The sequence below is a fragment of the Triturus cristatus genome, chromosome 2_1, assembly GCF_964204655.1.
Source record: "Triturus cristatus chromosome 2_1, aTriCri1.1, whole genome shotgun sequence".
In the NCBI taxonomy this organism is placed as follows: domain Eukaryota; kingdom Metazoa; phylum Chordata; class Amphibia; order Caudata; family Salamandridae; genus Triturus; species Triturus cristatus.
In genome coordinates this window covers 318,883,072-318,900,348 of record NC_140581.1, presented here as the reverse complement: position 1 = coordinate 318,900,348, position 17,277 = coordinate 318,883,072, and positions in this window count along the sequence as shown.

Sequence of the window (17,277 nt, the reverse complement as noted above, 5' to 3'; positions counted from 1 at the left end):
CTTTGCTCACTGTAGTGAGGTGGAGTTTAGACCCCATTACCAATATGATCCTAGAAATTGTGTTTTTGGAACCTCACAACAACCTTTTGGGCAGACATGTGATGTGAGTCATATTGTATGTTCACTGTCAGGATCTGTGTTGTGGCCATTTTGCACACACAAACATATAATCTTGCCAAGATGTTAGGGGGATGGTTTGCTTAGTCAACCTATGAGTGGGGAGGGTAGTGGTGCAGGACATCCAGCCCCCTATGAGTGGGGATGGTAGTGGTGCACTGCATCCATCCCCCTATGAGTGGGTAGAGTAGTGGTGCAGGACATCCATCTCCCTATGAGTGGGGAGGGTAGTGGTGCAGGACATACAGCCCCATATGAGTTGTGGGTAGTGGTGCAGGACATCCATCCCCCTATGAGTGGGAAGGGTAGTGGTGCAGGGCATCCATCCTCCTATGAGTTGGGGGTAGTGGTACAGGGCATCCAGTCCCCTATGAGTTGGGGGTAGTGGTGATGGGCACCCCCCCTAGGTGTGGGGACTGCTGGTAGTAAGGACCATGCTACCCCTGTGCTATTGCTGTTGCTGGTGGAAGGGATGTCACCCCCCCTATGTGTGTGGGGCATTTTGCGTGTGCGTGACGTTGGTTTGTGGGGGTGTCAGACTTACCGTCTGCGATGTGCACGTCTGTTCCTGATCCGGTCATAGATCTACTGTACTTGGATGACCTGCACGATGGGATTCATCGTTGGTTCGTCTCGTACTTGCTGCTCATTGCTCCGTCTCGTACACATTGAGAATTGGTCCATCTCGTAGCCATGGATCGTGTTGTGGCGCGAATCGGACCTGATATGCCTCTCTACTGGATGCTGTGACGTGCTGCTAATGGCGACCCGTCTGGCGCGTAGGATTTGCGCATCGTACTTTTCCAGCCGGAAACTGCTGTGGGAACTGCTTTGGGCGACTCGAATCAGCGTTCGGAGGTACCGCGCATATGGGAAATGCTGCTGGAATCGCAGCCTACGTGTCAGACAGAATTGTGGCAGTTTTGCGCATCGTACTTCATCGCCCAGACGGACCGGTCGCAAGGTAAGGCTACGAACAGCTCTCGGGGGGCTGTCCGACCCGGATCGGAATCGACCTCTTAGTGTGAAAGGGGTGGGCAATTGGTGTTGTGGTCGGTGTTTAAAAGCAACACCCATTGAGGTTGACTCTGCCCCCTATTTACAATGGTGGCATAAATAGGAGGCAGCACCAAAATTAAGAACTGGGAACACCTGTCTTAACTTGGCGAAACAAGGAGAAATACTTCCTTTCTCCTCATTTTTGCTGTTTCTATGTGTGCTGCATTGAGCAGCACACATAGAAACAACAAAATGCCATGAATTACTGTTTAAGTGCAGGAAGGGACACCTTCCTATAACTATACAATCATTCCCTCAATGTAGGCACTCTTGCACTGTGGTGCAAGGGTGCCTGCTTTGGCGCTAGGTAGCTGAGTTCAGCGCCAGCGCTAAGGAAGAGTGCGGCGCTAGCTATTTTGGTTACACTGTGCTCCGCCATTCTTTTGTAAATATGCCCTGTGTTTCCTGGTTCCCGATTATGAATATTTAGCTACTAGAAAGTACATGCAAACATCTGCAAAGTAGAAAGAAGGCGATTTAAAACAAGTAATCAGAGGGGATGCTATATTTTTCTCTCTTGACTTGTATGTCAGGTGGGAGAAAGCTACAGTAAAGCCATCTTTGGCTTGGAAAATCGGGAGCCTCTCACCTTCTTTGGGCCTGTTGGCATGTGTGCTAGAACACATTGCTACATGTATCTAAGGCCTGCAGCAGTTTTGCTTGAGAATGTACAGAATATTCCATTCTACTCGAAGTTATGGTGAGTTTCAGGATGTAATTTCCTTATTTGGAACACAGTTTAGGGGTGAAAGACTTTTGCCTTGATGAGGCCCATTTCGTTTCAGAAAAAATGTTAATGGATGCTAGGAGAGTTTAGTTCATTTGAGATGTGTGTGGATATGAAATTGCCAATATCCCAGAAATGCACTAGGATAATTACAGTGGACCTTTGCTGACTGCTACGTTTTGATATCATATTTGCCAGGCCTATATATTTGATAGTGTATTATTAGTGGCCATTTAATTTTGTTTAATTTTAAATTTTCATAGCGTTTTCATCCAAAGCCTTGAGAACAACATCTTTAAATATTTATTTTAGAGCACGAAAAGATCAGCCAATATGTCATAACATAGATTAAATTCAACAAGATGGTCATAAAATATTTTTGTCAGAAAAAGTTTTGAATAAAGCTTTGCAACTGAAGTTCTGTATTTGTCATTACTTGGCAGATCTGAAAATCTATTAAGGTAGTTGAAGCTGGTATTGTGTTTTGTGTGTTGTCAAAGCAATGCGAGTTTCAGTATTTTTTCTATGTGTTTAATGTGCCAAACAGAGACAATGTAGAATTTATAAAGCTCAGTAAATCTTTAGAAGAATCTTTACAAGACTTGAACTTGGACTGCTGGGCTTTGCACAGAGGAGCAACTTTTAAAAAGAATTCTTTAGAAGAAGGAAATCATCACCTATTTATGAGCGGCAGGAGTGAAATCAAGCATTTGTCGGTAAGTAACATATTCCCAACAATTTTCCCAATGTGAATTTTGTCAGGTCGCAATTTACTACGGACAAGTGCTTGGCACACGCGGTACACCTAGATTTTGGCGCAGAGGACACAAAAATCCACGTTATTCCCCATTTTGCTGCCCCTCATCCCTGGTGATCCAGTAGGAGAACCTTGCTCTTCAGCTGGCCGCTACTGTCTGTGTCTGTCTTTGTGCTGTTTTTCTGCCTCTCTGTGCCTGTTTTTTCCCTTCCTTCCAGGCTCTTCACTATATCTTTGTTGTGCCCGTATTCTTTATTGTGCCTTTATCTCTCTTGTGCCTATATTCCTTATTGTGCCTGTGTCTTTGCTGGGCCTGTCTTATTGTGCCAGTGGTCGTACCGTGTCCTCTGTTGTTGTTTAGCCGTTTCCTGTGCCCGTTTGCCTTACGTGCCCTTCTGGCCATTGCTGCTGCCTCCACGGCCCCTCCACCTCCTGATGGTTCCCGCTTCCCACCTCCCAGCTGCGTTTCCCTCCCCATCCCCTACTTAATGGCGGCCGCTGTGAGTGAGTGCAAGCAAGACCTCTGACCTCCGGGTCTCCCCCGCAGCTCCGCTGCTAAGTGCCATTGTGCTCTGGGCACTGCTGCTCAGGCAGGTGTTTGAGGACCTCCTCCACCCGCAGACTCCTGCCTGCGCCTCATCCCTGGTGGCCAAGTGGGAGAGCCTTGCTCTTTTGCTGGCCGCTGCTGTCTGTGTCTGTCTTTGTGCTGTTTTTCTGCCTCACTGTGCCCGTTTTCTATCTTTCTTCCAGCCTCTTCACTGTATCTTTGTTGTGCCCATATTCTTTATTATGCCTGTATCTCTGTTGTGCCTGTATTCCTTGTTGTGCCTGTGTCTTTGGTGTGCCTGTCTTATTGTGCCAGTGGTTGTACCGTGTTCTCCGTTGTTTGGATGTTTCCTCTGCCCGTTTGCCCTCCGTGCCCTTCCCGCCGCTGATGCCCCCACAGGCCCTCCCCCTCCACCGGTTCCCACTTCCTGACTCCCAGCTGAGCTTCCCTCCCCTCTCCCCTACTTAATGGTGGCAGCTGCGGAGCTACGCAGCGGGCACGCCGCTGATACGCAGAAGATGCGCAAAAGGCAAGCCCGTCTGCGCCCGTCCGTGACCCAACTGCAGCCAGCGCCAGAAACCCTGGATCTACGACCTCCCACCACTACAACTCCGCGGCCCTTCTCGCACTCAACCCCGGAAAGAACAACAACTGCCAGAGACTGATGTTGAACACCACCCACAGCCAGTTCCCCTGCCTATACTGCCAACAACCCTTCACCATCGACAGCCCCCCATGACCGCTGAACCCACGCTGGACGCCCACACCACCGAAGCCCTGACGTGCATCCTCCTCAATGCGTGCACCTTACACAGACATGCCGTAGAAATCTGGGACCTGCTCGACACCCTCTAGCCAGATGTCGCCTTCTTCACGGAAACATGGACCAACGCCACCCCCGCCTCGACATCGCCACCGCCATCCCCGACGGATACAAGATCCATAGAAAGGACCGCCTTCACCATGCAGGAGGAGGACTCACCATCGCGCAGAAGAGCTACCTCTGACTCTCCATCTCCAGCACGAGAGACCCCCTCTCCAACACTGAGCACCTCAACTTCCAGATCCAGATCAGCGCTTGAACCACGCTGCGCGGGACCCTTGTCTACAGACTCCCTGGGCCTCGTGCCTCTCCCACCACCACCATTGCTGACCTCGTCGCTCCCCACACCATCGCCTCCACGGACTACATTCCGAACTTCCACCTCGACAACCGCAGCGACCCCGACTCCACCACCTTCCTGGACAACCTTGCCAACCTCGGACTAAAGCAGCTCGTTACCACCCCCACCCACATAGCAGGAACATCCTCGACCCCATCTTCGCAGGAGGGACAAACATCCACTTCAGCCACACCACGAAGCTCCTCTGGACTGACCAGCACTGTGTACACTTCACCTTCAATACCACCACCGCACCCAAGCCCCAGAAACTGGAGCAAGGTCACAGAGGAACACTTCAACACCACCCTCCTCCACGACCCCCCTCCACCATGACCAACGCTACAGCCAAAGAACTACACCGCTGGATCACCAGCTGCGCAGACAAGCTCACACTCCTCTGCCACCCCGTCAGACAACCCCCCCTGAAGGCCGCCTCATTCACCACCCACCTCTAAGAAGCCAAGCGCTCCTGCAGACGCCTCAAGAAACTCTGGAGGAACAGGAAAACCGCCAAAGAGCAGAACACCTACAGGAACGCCATGACTGAATACCACCAGCGCATAAGAAACACCAAGAGGACTTTTATCAAGAACAAAATGCACACCAACGCTAGTAACGCTAAAGAGCTCTTCAACATCATACAGCAGTTCACCAAACCCTCCAGTGAAGCCATGGACATCACACCATCCCAGGACCTCTGCAACAAGTTCAGCTCGTACTTTCACCTGAAAATCAAGGCCCTCTATGACAACTTCAGCGAACAGACTCCAGACACCACCCTCCTCTCCACCACCAACAAGCAGCCCACCATCACCACCTGGAAACCAGCTACCACAAAGACACAGCCACGACCATGAAGAACAGCCACTCAGGAGCCCCCACGGACCACTGCCCGCCGCACATCTACCACAGAGCCACCGCCGCCATAGCACCGGAACTATGCAGGACCATTAACACCTCCTTCGAATCTGGCATCTTCCCCAACGACTGTAAGCGGGCAGAGGTCAAGCTCCTCCTCAAGAAACCCTCGGCCGACCTGACGGACTTGAAAAACTACCGGCCCATCTCTCTCTTCCCTTCGCAGCCAATGCCACTGAGATTTTCGTCAACGCCCAGCTGACCATATTCATTGAAGAGAGCACAATCCTCGACTCCTCCCAGTCCGGATTCTGCAGCAACCACAGTACCAAGACCGCCCTCTTCACCACCACCGATGACATCCGCATGCTACTCGACCAGGGCACACTGCGTCCCTCATCCTACTAGACCTCTCTGCAGCCTTCGACACTGTCTCCCACCGCACTCTCGCCACCAGACTCCACGACGCCGGCATACGGGGAACCGCACTCGACTGGATCTGCTCCTTCCTCACCGGCAGAACCCAAAGGATCAGACTCCCACCCTTCCTCTCTGAACCCACAGAGATCAACTGCGGAGTACTCCAAGGACCCTCGCTCAGCCTCACACTCTTTAACGTCTACATGGCCCCCCTCGATGCCATCATTAGACATCATGGGCTCAGCATAGATTCCTACGCCAACGGCAGCCAGCTCATCCTCTCCCTCACGAAGAGCCCCGAAGACACCAGACTCAGCTTCCAGGAAGTAATGAAAGACGTTGCAGCCTGATTGAACAACAGCTGCCTTAAGCTCAACTTGGAGAAGACAGAGATCCTCATCCTTGGACCCTCCTCCCCCGCCTGGGACAAGATCTGGTGGCCTTCCATCCTCGTAAACCCACCCACTCCATCAGGCCATGCCTGAAACCTCCGCATCATTCTAAACTCCTCCCTCACCATGACTCGCCAGATCAACGCCATTGCCTCCACCTGCTTCAACTTCCTCTGCATCCTTTTCAAGATCTTCAAGTGGATCCCCCCGAATGCAGAAAGACCATCACCCACGCAGTCATAACCAGCAGACTGGACTACGGTAACGCCCTCTACGCCAGAATCAACAAAACCCTGCTACACAAGCGCCAAACCATCCAGAACACCACAGCCAGACTCGTCCTTGGAACCCCACGACACGAGCACATGACCCAGCACCGACAAGACCTCCACAGGCTCCCGATCGAGAATAGAGTAACCTTCAGGCTACTTGCCCATGCCTACAAATCCCTCCACGCGTTACAACAAACAAATGATGGACGGAATGCTGACAATGCAGACATTCTCCCCCAGTCAAGAGATCTGGGTTAAATCCATCGTTCTTTTGCCCACTATGCCACCCCAGTTTAGACATGGTCATATGCAAATCAGTCTTGACCCTGTGCCTCATGGGAAGACTCCAGCCCAAACTGCCAAGCCATGTCTTCCCTGGACCGGAATCAAGCATCCTAGGACCGGTTTCTGGCTATCAGCCGTCATCAGCCAGGATAGCTTGACTCCAGTGGCGTAGTGAGCACGGGTCCCACGTCTGGGAATACCCATCCCACTTAGGGCGAAAAGCGTTACAACAAACAAATGATGGACGGAATGCTGACAATGCAGACATTCTTCCCCAGTCAAGAGATCTGGGTTAAATCCATCGTTCTTTTGCCCACTACGCCACCCCAGTTTAGACATGGCCATATGCAAATCAGTCTTGACCCTGTGCCTCATGGGAACAGTCCAGCCCGAACTGCCAAGCCATGTCTTCCCTGGACCGGAATCAAGCATCCTAGGACCGGTTTCTGGCTATCAGCCGTCATCAGCCAGGATAGCTTGACTCCAGATGCTTGATTCCGGTCCAGGGAAGACATGGCTTGGCAGTTCGGGCTGGACTGTTCCCATGAGGCACAGGGTCTGCATTGCCAGCATTCCGTCCATCATTTGTTTGTTGTAACGCTTTTCGCCCTAAGTGGGATGGGTATTCCTAGACGTGGGACCCGTGCTCACTACGCCACTGGAGTCAAGCTATCCTGGCTGATGACGGCTGATAGTCAGAAACCGGTCGTATATATGCCAGGAATATCAGTTTTATTGGGGCAGATGAATAACTCATCCCACACTGGGCCACTCGTAATGAGGATCTTATCATGAGATTCTGAGTAGGCACCTGCACACCTAGCCGGCCTCCAGTTCCTGCTTGTTCCAGCCTGATCCAAAGACATTGTCGCTGCCCTGGTTTTCCCACTCACTGTTCTACCTGCCAACAGAAGTCCTACCCACAACAGGACCTATTTAATACAGTCTTCAGCGTGAACCCACAGTAGATGAGCACAGCTCGCATACCAAGGGCGCATCAAAGGCAAGCCTATCTGTGCCCATCCGCAACTGGACCGTGCCCAGCGCCCTGACCCGTGGCCCACGCACCCGCTGAAGATACACCATCACCGAGCTCTACACCCTTGACATCAGAGGCCTCAACAAACACTGCCACTGCATCAACTCACGCTCCAAGGTTGGACCTTTCACCTGCACTCACTTCCACTTCATCTGCCACAGCACGAACACCAGCCCACCAACCAGCCCAACCCCAAACACAACACAGACATCATCTGAACAAATACACCAACTCACAGCAGGTGTAAGACTGACTTCTGCGCCCAACATTTCCACCGTAATACCCAAAGGATAGATCACCCACTGTGACTGCATCAACTAGCCTTTCGGAGGGATCACCATCATACACAAGTAATCCATCCAATGCACCACCACAAATGATGACATCACCCCTCCCATGGAACACCTCAACTTTCGACTTCAAACAGACAGCAGAACCACAATCAGGGGTACCCTCATCTACATCCTCCCTGGCCACTCTGCATTTTCATCACCAACCTAATCGCCCCCTTGCCATAGAGTCCAACAGCTACATTTTCCACGGTGACCTCAATTTCCATCTCGACAATCACAATGACATCAAAACTACCAACCTCTTTGGCATCAGGAACAACCTCAGACTCACCTAACTCATCCACAACCCCATGCACACCGCAAGCCACAGGCTGGATCCCATCTTTACCTTCAGCGACCGCATTTCAGAACTTACCTAGACCGACCACTCCATCGTCCACTTCAACATCACCTTTTCACGGATTCTGCCCCCAGTCTTCCCAACGCTCCACACAGCAGATGGAACACAGTCTCAAAGGACACATGGATCAATGCCCTAAACACAACCCAACCCATCTTCTTCAACAACCTTGACCAGAAATGTCAGAAACTTCAACAATTGTATCACCAGCTGCGCTTCCATCGGCATCAGCACCCACAGAAGGTCCACCAAGCAAGCTAGCTCGGAACCGCTAAACTGTAAACAACTGGAAAGGACACGACTAACAAGACTGCCTTCAAGACAGCCCTGACTTCTACCACAGATAGCTGAGAGAATCAAAGAAAAATGACTTAACCCACACATCAAATCAAGCTCCAGTAACAGCAAAGAACTCTTCAACATCATCAAAAAATTCTCCAACCCCTTAGCTGCAACAAACAACATTAACCCCTTGTAGGAAGCTTTTTCTGTATATACTATAACAAAATGAGGTATTGCATGCACAGAGTCCAGTGAAACCGCAAAGGTAGGCAGAGGTAAAAGTAGTTTGCACCTAACTCTCTATTTGTGGTAGTGTGGGCGAGCAGTAAGGCTTTATCAGAGGGTAGTGTTAAGCATGTGTTGTACACACTCAGGCAGCAAATGATGTTACACACTCAGACCAATTTGTTTGTATAAAAATATTATTTAGTGATATTTATTTTCTAGAACCAAGCAAGACTGGTATAGGTAAGTGTAAATGGTACTTTTCAAGGCAGGTTGAACGATACAAGCAAGCTGAATGAAAATGACTTTGTTACAGGTTTGTATACTTTGAATGCAGTTGAAATTACTGTTAGACTACTTTTGACTACTTTTCAGATTACTTTATGGATTACCTTTTCTACTCAGTGTGATATGCCTAGATATCATACTGGGACATTTCCTAGAGGAGATGTAAGTAAAGTAGTTTTTAGATAGTTGCAGTTTTTCAAGCTCTCATATGAAACCAACTGCACACTTAGAACAATTTTCACAAGAAAGCAGTCAATGCAGTCCTATGGGAAGCATTGTGGTTATCGACTTCAAGGAAAGTACTTTGGTGTGGTGTTTGGTTTTCTGGGGTTAAAACCAGGGCTCACCCAGTATCAAGGATGCGCTCTCAAAGCACCCTCAGCTGCACTAGGGCGGCCGGGTGCAGAGTGCTGTTATCCAATGGGAGATAGGAGCCCTCATGTTGGTGGCTGCTCACGAGCAGGCCACAAGGGTATGGGAGCAAAGCTCCTGGTGTTAGGCTCAGGGCAAAGGGGGATCCAAATTAGCACCTGAAGTACACCCGCAGCGGTACAGGGACGGCTGGGTGCCCTGTTGATTTCAATGGGGATTCTCCAGTTGCAACAGATACTGCAGGCTCGGGGATGAAGATCTTCTGGAGGTGACCACCAGTTGGAGAGGTAAATTGGGATGCCTGGGGATGCTGGGACACTGTTGGTTGGACCACCCAAGGCCGTGGAACATTGGGTGCAGTGCTGTCTTTCGGCATCTGATTTTCCTACCAGCTCCGGTCACAGTCAGGGGGATCATCCAGAAAGGGGCTGCAGGCGTTGATTGGAGATTTGAGGCAGGTCAGAGATCACCAGATCTCAGTTCAGGATCGCCGGGGAGACCTCCTTGTTGTGTTGGACCACTCAAACTTGGGCCATGGGTGTCGGGTGCAGAGTGGTGTAGACTCGCGGTTTTGGCTGGGGCCAGAGTCTGTGGGTGAGCAAATCCGGTGCTCACAGGAGACAAAGTCTTGGGTTTGGAAGGCAGGGCAGGTCCTTCAGGTTGTTGAGGCTGCTGGCTGCAGGACACACCGGAATATCGCTGGAGCAGGTTTGAGGTGGGTACAAGTCAGGGTGTATCCTCCTCTTCTTAGTTTCAGCACAGCTTCTTCAGTGCTGGGTCCCCTATCTGCAAGATGGTGGGGACTGAGAGTTGTGCTTCACCATGCCTCCCCTACCTGAATGGTGGAGTTGGAAAAGGTGGGCACACCTCCCTTCCTCACTTTGTTTTCCTGCCTGATTTTCCTGCCCAAAGTGGGGGTCAGAACCGGTGGGAGACAGTTGCAGGAAGCAGCAAATCGCTGGGGTAGGTCACAAAAGCGGCAAGCCTTTGAAACTTCCCCTTCATGGACCCTGCCCATCCTGGGGGAGGAGGCTTGGCACCTTGATGCAGGATGTGCATTGTTTCAGGCCCCCAAGATCAGCAGGCTCTCGACCCTGGGGTCCAGATACATGTCTGGTGGTGGCGAGCAGCCACTCAGCCAGGACACTAGAGTTAGGTCATTTTTCAGGGGGCATCTCTAAGTGCATTTTTCATTCAATACCACACTGGCATCAGTGTGGGTTTAATGTGCTGAGAAGTTTGATACCAAACTTCCCAGTTTTCAGTAAAGCCATTATGGTGCTGTGGAGTTTGTAATGATGAATTCCAAGCACCATATACTCTTAATGGCATTACTATACTTACAATGTCTAAGAATTGGCTTAGAAACTGTAGGGGTACCAAGCTCATGCACCGGTACCCTCACCACTGGTACAGTGCACCCAGCTAGAGGGGTAGCTAACCTATGCCAGGGCAGTGGGTTGTAGGCATGGCACACAGGGATGAATTTCATGTCAACTCTTCACATTGTTCTGCACCAAAACACGCAGCCTGCAATGGCAGTGTGTGTTCATAAAGGTACAGGGCCTCTAAGGGTGGCACAATAAGTGCTGCAGACCTTAGAGGCCTTCCCTATCCACAGTGCCCTTTGGTAACTATGGTACCATTTACAAGGGACTGACATGTGGCCAAAGATTGCCAATTGGGTTTTGTTTCAATGCAGTTTTTGGGAAAGAGCATAGGCCCTGGGTACCTGTTTGGCAGGAACCCAGAGCATACTCAGTCAAAGTACATCAGCAGTTTGTCAAAAAGTGAGGGCAACCATGCAAAAAAATTGCACTTTCTTACACCCCTCACAAGATCTCTGTGACTACCTTGCAAATTACTTCCATGACAAGATCGCCAACATCTACAGAAACATAAAATCCCAGCCCAAAGCCACTGACTTCTTCCAGCAACACAATGACCCTGCTACAACTACAGACATCCGACTAACCAAATGAAGCCCGCTTGCTTCACAGGACACTGCCTCAATCATGAAGTTGGTCCACTCATGATCCCCAGCCGACCCATACTCTCACCAAATCTTCAACCTTGGCAAAGCCAGAATCAGCCATGTACTCGCCACCTTGGTCAACATCTCAATTGCCATGGCCACCTTCCTCAAGGATTCCAATTATGTAAAAGTCAATGTCCTATTAAAGACATCATAAAAAACCTTCAATACAGTTCCCACCACACCCTCATCATAAGGCCTCACAACATAGGCATCCAAGGAGCCGCTCTCGATAAATCGCCCCGTTTCCTCATTGGTAGAACACAAAAAGTCTGCCTTCCCCTCTTCACCTCTGAACCCAAGGAAATCGTCTGTGGAATACAACAAGGTTCCTCGCTCAGCCCCACCATCTTCAACACCTATATGACACCTCTGGTCTGCATCACCAAAACCCACAGACTGAACATCATATCCTACGCCGATGACAGACAACTCACCCTCTCCCTCTCTGAAGACTCCACCGACACCAAGACCAACTTCCACAACTGCATGACAGATGTCTCCAACTGGATGAAGAACAACAGCCTGAAGCTGAACACGGCCGAGATGAAGGTACTGATTTTCAGAAACAAAAGCTCCCCACGACCCTCAGAAGTTGTTCCTACTTCTACCCCCACTGACCACGTTAGGAACCTAGGCATCATTCTGGAAAACAAGTTTACTACGATGACTCAAGTCAACTCTGTCTCCTCCTCCTGCTATTTCATCCTGAGCATGCCGTATAAGATGTGGTGCAGTGGCCAGGGCGGCTGACTCCGGAACACGGGGGCTTACGGTTCGATCCCCGGCGCTGGCGGCAGGTTAGCTCAGCACCTTGTGACTCTGGGCAATAGCTCGCTTAATATTCTCCCCCAGGCTAGGTCATAAACCAGAAAGGATTCAGATTTATAAGAATAAATGTTTGTCTGCGGGGTTTTAGGGTGCAGGAATTTGGGGTTATAGCAACTCAGACATTCTCCAATGGCTCAAGAATAGTTTTATTTATAGACTCCTATTTGTCTCTCAAGGTACTGTTTCATTTATATGCCATGCTGAGACAGGTTTAAGCCCTCTGCAGGAGGCCATCAGATTGGCACCTTCGATGTATAGCCACTACTTTCTTGGAGGATGATGGGCAGTGACTGATTCACAAAGGCAAGAATGATGGGGACCCAGCGCCAAATGGTTCCCTCAGGCTTTATTGAAAGCAGATACAAATTTTGGGCCAGCAGGTGGACACAGGTGTATAATTGTGCAATGACACAGCAGTCAATTCCTGACTCTTGGAGGTGATCAATAAAAAACCCTATCTTTAAGGAAGGCAATAGACATCAACCAGGTAATTACCGATGAATTACCCTCCAAGATATAGAGGCTAAACATTTTGCCAGCCTGCTGTTTTTAGATCTTTGAAAATGGTTTGGTGAAAACAAAATTGTCCCCCCAAATCAGACAGGATTCATCCAGGTAGCAGAAACTGAAATCAGTTTGCAATGCCAGGCCCTAGCAAAGGATAAACAGAAGTATAAGAAACAGCCACTGTATTTATGTTACGTGGACTATAAATCAGCATTTGACGGTGTAAACCGCAACCTGCTGTGGCAAAAATTATCATTCTGAGATATCTCAGCCTATTAACTAAAATCAATCCAGTTACTTTATTAAAAAACCTGGGTGAGGATGGTGGATTTTTCGATTGAACTAAACAAAGTATTTTACAAAGCACCAAAAATGGGTACTATGCATATCTCAAACCTATTGTATGCTGGCATAGTCACCCTGATTAATTAGACTAAAATCGGACTAAAATGACTAATCGATAAGCTGCACTATTATTCCATCATAAATGGTACGACAGTCAACTTAAAGAAATCAATGGTGATGGAAGTTAGTGGTAGAATAAAACAAGCATTGGAAATGCAAAAGGTCTCGCATTTGTTTGATTTAGAGCTACTACCATTGCAAATGGCGATGTGTTTTACCTATGTTTATGGAGTGTATGTATATAGTGTGTAGTGGAATTATGTGGATTTGATTAGTTAGTTGTGGAATTGTGTGGCATGGGATTGTGAGGTGTGGAGTAAATTTGTGTAGTGGATTTATGTTGTATGGTGTGCTGTGAAATTATGTGGATATTAATTATGTGGTATTAGTGGAGTGGAATTATGTGGAGGGGGATTGTGTGTTATGGACTGTAATTATATGACATGATATTTTGTTTTGTGGAGTAGTGTATAGTGGAGGTTAATTATGTGGTATGCTGTTGAATTTTGTGGCATGAAGTGTAATTTTGTGGCATGGATTGCATGTATGTGGTGTGTAGTGTAATTGGTTAGTTGGATTGATTTATGTGGTTTGGTGTTGAATTATGTGGTGTGTATTGGAAATGTGTGGATGTTGATTGTGTAGCGTGGAATTGGATGGATAGCTTTGCATTTTTGTGACGTAAAAACAAATAGGTAGGAGCTTTGTTTTAGAACTGTGTATTTGGGTGTTAAAAAAAAAGAAAAACTAATGTTTTCGACAAATAAGTGGAGCAATGTTTGTAAAAAGCAAAACATTAGTGAAACACTGAAGCGTGACATTAAAAACAAGCATGCAAATATGAGATGATAGCAATGTAATTGATCAACTGGTAGAGATACAGCTGTTGCTTTGATGGTTGGAATGAGTTAAGGAACACTAAATATTTGTAAGCGGTCAGCAATATTGAGGTAGCAAACATCAAACTAATGTGTACAGTCATATTGTAACATGCTCTGGTTCAGATATAAATAAACACTTCCATTCCTAACTAAATTTAAATACTAGTTTTTGTCAATGTTACACTTGTGTGTTTTACTAATATTTTTTTTAATATTGTTTTCTGTTAGGTGCTTTACAGCGCACTGAAAGGCAGTTATTATGTGTACGAATATCTGAAAGAGTGCATATCTTTCAATTTAATTAACGAAATTCAATAAATTATATAAAAAAAATTCAACCTTTATAATGCTAGTTAGGCACTTTTAGCAGCGTAAAAGCATAATAATGTCTGCTTTTTATCGCACTCTAACATCGGACCAGCTCCGTGGAAGGAAATTAACTGTGTGAATAGAGACCTACACCCGGGCAATAATTTAGGTCCCACAGCTGCAACAGGCAGAAAGAGGAGACCATGACGGAGGAGGATCAGGGATATGCAGTGAGAGACATGGCGTGTGCTCAGGCAGTGGTGCTACATAGCACACCCTGTAACAGGCATTGACACATACTAGTGCACACACTAAAGAATGGTAGGTAGAGTGCAGTGCTGGCAGACTTCATATATAATAAAAAACAATTGCAGAATGCCACGCTCGCCATCATTACTTGCGTTGCGGCAACTTGGTGATTGAGAGCAGCATGTGACTATGTGACTATTGGCAGTAAATCCACATTGCCTATGTAGCTCCCCAGAAGTTAATGCCATAAAATAACTTGAAATCACACATGAAAATGCCTATTGATCTTGCAGGCTCGAACCACCCAACCAAACAGAAACCCCCACATGACAACCTTTTGGCTGCATGCCGCCTCCCCCCACTACAAAGAAAATGTGGTTCCTCCATGTATGAGCACCTCACACCTGTCAGCTGCCTACACTCCTGGAAACCTTCTCCGGAGTCCTACCAACTCTCCGGGTTCTGGATAGTCGCGGCGGTGCAGTTGATGAAGTATAGGAGACAGGTAAAGGAGTGAACAGAGAACAATGCTCATGCCGCACCCATAGGCTTACCAACTCGCGGGTCATGACTCATCATCACAGCAGACACCAGAAAGCGGTTAACAGCAGAGACGGTTCTCCCGTAGTCACTGACATGTAACAGTTAGTAAAATGCACATGTGAGAGGGGTCTGAGAAAACAATTAGCTTTCTAGGAAATACGGGGGACTCTTGGGCAGGAAAAGATGAAGGAATGATAGTGCTGCAGCCCAAAAGAGCTGATAGGTCTTTTCCCAAGTGTAATTTGATAACCGCAAAAGAAAACTTGTCATTTATTTAGAAGATGGGGGGGGGGGGTTTGGAGTAGAGTGGATGCATAAAAAAAGGAAAAACATAAAAGCAGTCGCCGTGCTGAAACATGAAGCAAGGCGCTCGTATAAATAAAATGTGTGTGTGCGGCAGGCCGTGAAGCGGGCGCCGTGATGATTAAATAAACAGTGATTCATGGTACTAGAAATAAGCACCCACAGTAAGCACCCACATTGTAACATGCGCAGGAAATACAAAAAAGTAGTCCCCAAAGGAACATATAAACACTTACAGCATAACGAAACTGAAGTTGGGCACTGCTCCTGACTGAAAAACAGAAGTGATGTATCAGGAGCACCAACCAATGAAAAGCCAGCAAACAAGAACAACACAGGAATTAACTAATGCCAAGTAGCAGGCGAGATTACACTCTGTATAGTGATTACAGCAGGTCTTTCAGACAGCGCATGTGCGCTACCTAGGCTCAACCTAAAAAGGAAGAGCTGGTTCCTAGGAGGGAAGCAATTGGAGCTGACATCTACCAACAGATATCTGGGTGTATTATTTGCTGATGGGGCCACATTTCAATAGCACAAAATAAATCTGAAGAGAAAAGCTGCTCCCTTGGCTCTGGCCTTTCAATCTTCACAAAGCACGTTAGCTGGAACAAGCTTCACTCCCTTATTAAAAGTCATCTCAGCCAAATTGATGCCCAGCATTACATATAGAAGTGAAGTTCTTCGAGGGAGAGATGCCGACCTGATCAATACTGTATCAGCAAAAATGTTTGGATCAATACTTCTTCTTCCTCTAAATGCATCTCTTCCGCGATAAGTGTAGTACTTGGGTTTTTAGGACCCCAGCAGTGCCAGGGGTAGCACCCTATGACTTCGAGTTCTTCCTGTCTTGGACCACAGTGTAGTACTTGAAATTTTCATTCTCAGGGTAATATAACAAAGAACTTGGCAAAAGAAGCCGAAATAGCAAAAGACATCTTTATTAAACTCAAATGAGTGAGACTACGTCACACAGAAGCCTTAGCAACTGAACGAGGCAGTCTCCAGAACAAAAACCAGTCTTCTCTTTTATACAGAATATTACGCTTTGGGCAACACCGCCCCTGTTTTACAAGTGGTCATTCACATATTTTCGCTTCAAAGAAGGAACAGAGTTATGATGACAATCTCACATTTCAGCTCGTTCAGCCCACTATCATTTAACCCAGCAAGGCTCAGAACCCTCATCAGATATCAGCAGACCCCAATAAAACGGGCTCCTCCTGCTCGTAAAACAAGCCATAAAGTAGGAAACAGAGTCAGGTGTGAAATAGCTTAGTCAGAGATCGTGTGGGAACAAGGACTTTATGATGTGTGAGCCCTGATGCTAATCACATTAGGCCGCGGGTAATAGGAACTGGCCGGACAGGATTGACCTCTGGCAGCGGAGTCAGTTTGCACAGGTCACAGAGAAGTCACAGAAGATGTACGTGTCCTTTAGGCCTAGGCATGGCCTCAGAGCGCAGCCTATGTGAGGGCAATCACAAAATGGCTACTGCTGTAAAATGGAACCCATGGATACAATACATAGTATCATAAACGCGGTGAATTTATCGGTAAAACATGACGAAAACACTTGTACATACCGCATTTGTCATTTGCGGTTCGTAGATACCAAAATCGGCATGGTGGGGGCATGCCTCCAATGTGGTTCCAAATTTTACAGTACCACAGACCCTCCTTTTGCCCTTACATAGGCAATAACTATACTCATACTA